Here is a 2076-nt window from a genome sequence, read left to right as displayed (position 1 = left end):
CTCGTCTTGACGACAAAGACCTTTCGTAGGGAAAAATCTTCCCTTTTGCGATATTGACTCGTCACCTCTTCTTCAATACCAAGTCTAAATACAAACCCAGTGCAGAGGTGCACACGAGTCTCTGAAGAGTAAATTATACATGCGTGGACTCTGACTCTAACAAGAATCGTTATCTTCAGTTACTTTCGTTCCAGCGGCCGGCATGGAATTTAACGAGAGGTCGTCGAGGTCAGAGACGAGACTTTGCATCTTTCACGCGGCTATTTCTTTTCCCTTGTACTACGTGTACTTTTAATTACATCTCGCCCGTTGGAAAAAAAAGATCGGGGATGGGAGGGGGGAATGTCGCGAACGCGACGACGACCACAGTATCCGAATATGGCTATCAAAAAGACGTCTGGCTTCATGGCCGTTATATCTTAAAATTGTAAATGCTACATATATATATATAATATATTTATTTATTTATAATTAATTGTGAACATGGTAACAAATAATAAAACATTGAAAAAATTGCACAATATACAAACTTAGTGTTCAGCTCGTCTCTTCCCTTATAGATTCTCCATCTTTCAGAGGTGCGGAATACCCGTGGAAAAAAATACACTCGCACACACACGCACACACGTTCACACGCAAATATGTATACACGCGCTCATCGACGACTCACGCAGATTTAACACAGCCACACTCGCATGCACATGCACTCGTACGAACCATGCCGACCCTCTGTGTCAGTCGGGCTTACTCAGTAGGTACGGTATATCTTTAGATTCTACGTGCGTATCAATTAATTTATTTGGCCACTGAACATTTAAAATTTAGTTATTTTTTTATATCTCATCTCCTTGGCTATCTCATCTCTTACGATCAGGTAAGAATTAGTCTTTTTGAAGTGTCCTCCTTCTTTCGTTTTTGATGAGTTACATTACAACGATTTCGATTTATTTCGTACCCGTTTGTTTTCTTTTTGGCGTTGTCGCCGGGATACTTGATTATTTTGTTGCACGCGATATCTCAAATCGAGATTTTGCAGATCGATGACGAGCGAGACGAGCAATCTCCCGCTGATGATCATATGTTGTAGATGCGCTCGCGGATACAAGATAGTAAAGCCGACTGTCTGTTGTAGATCATGTACGAGGTAGGGAATCGTTCGCGAAATATTCGGCTGCGTGAAAAGCGTACGAAAGTCTTATGCGGATTATACAGCCCGTAATATACTTGCTTATCTACATTGTTTCAATGAGTATGACGAGAATATTAAAAAATATATATATCATTTGTATTCTGCTGAGTTTTTCATGATGATCGTTTCATCGAACGATCCCCTTACCCGCGCATGTTTCGAGTAATGCTACAGTTGGAAAAGATCACGAGAGAAAAAGCCCATTACATTTCCCCACAAGCATGCAAAGTTCGATCAGGTTTCTTTTTTACCGTAAGAATAAAAAAGCGCTGCGTCAACAATGACGATCGAGTGGATTACCTGAAAGCTGGAGTGCGTCAGCGTTTAGTAAAAATCAGCTGTAAGTAGCAAAGCGAAACAGTCGTATCTCGCATTTATAAGCTTCTTTGCGAGCGGGCTGGAAATACGGTAGCGCGACGGCGGAATCGGTGGCTCGGGCCGCGTTGTAATTCGCACTGTGAATTCAGGATTAGCACCCGACACAGCGAATCTTCGTTACCGTCGAAACTGGTCGAAATCACGTATTCAATTACCACGCGTCGCGTCCGTCTCGACTCTCCGCTGTGTGAGAGCGCGATTACGATATGGGGAAGATCGCCGGCGGTACCGCGAGTGCCGGTGTGCGCGTTTTCTTTTTTAACCGCGATCGTCTTCGCGGAGTTCCTGAAAGAAAAAGCAAGAGAAAGGAAATAACGTTTGGCACCGACAGTTTGCATTATTGTCCTCGCAAAATCTACTTTTTGTTTTCTATAGCTTTTAGTGCACGCGCGATACGGCGCTCGTGATACCCAACGTATCTCGGTAAATGCGACAACCGTTGACTCGATCGTTTTGAAAAAGATACCAGGTTTGTTCTATGGTTTTATAGCAATATTATATATATATAT

This window comes from Cyphomyrmex costatus, unplaced genomic scaffold (genome assembly GCF_001594065.2).
Source record: "Cyphomyrmex costatus isolate MS0001 unplaced genomic scaffold, Ccosl1.0 scaffold193, whole genome shotgun sequence".
In the NCBI taxonomy this organism is placed as follows: domain Eukaryota; kingdom Metazoa; phylum Arthropoda; class Insecta; order Hymenoptera; family Formicidae; genus Cyphomyrmex; species Cyphomyrmex costatus.
This window is presented reverse-complemented; position numbering follows the sequence as displayed.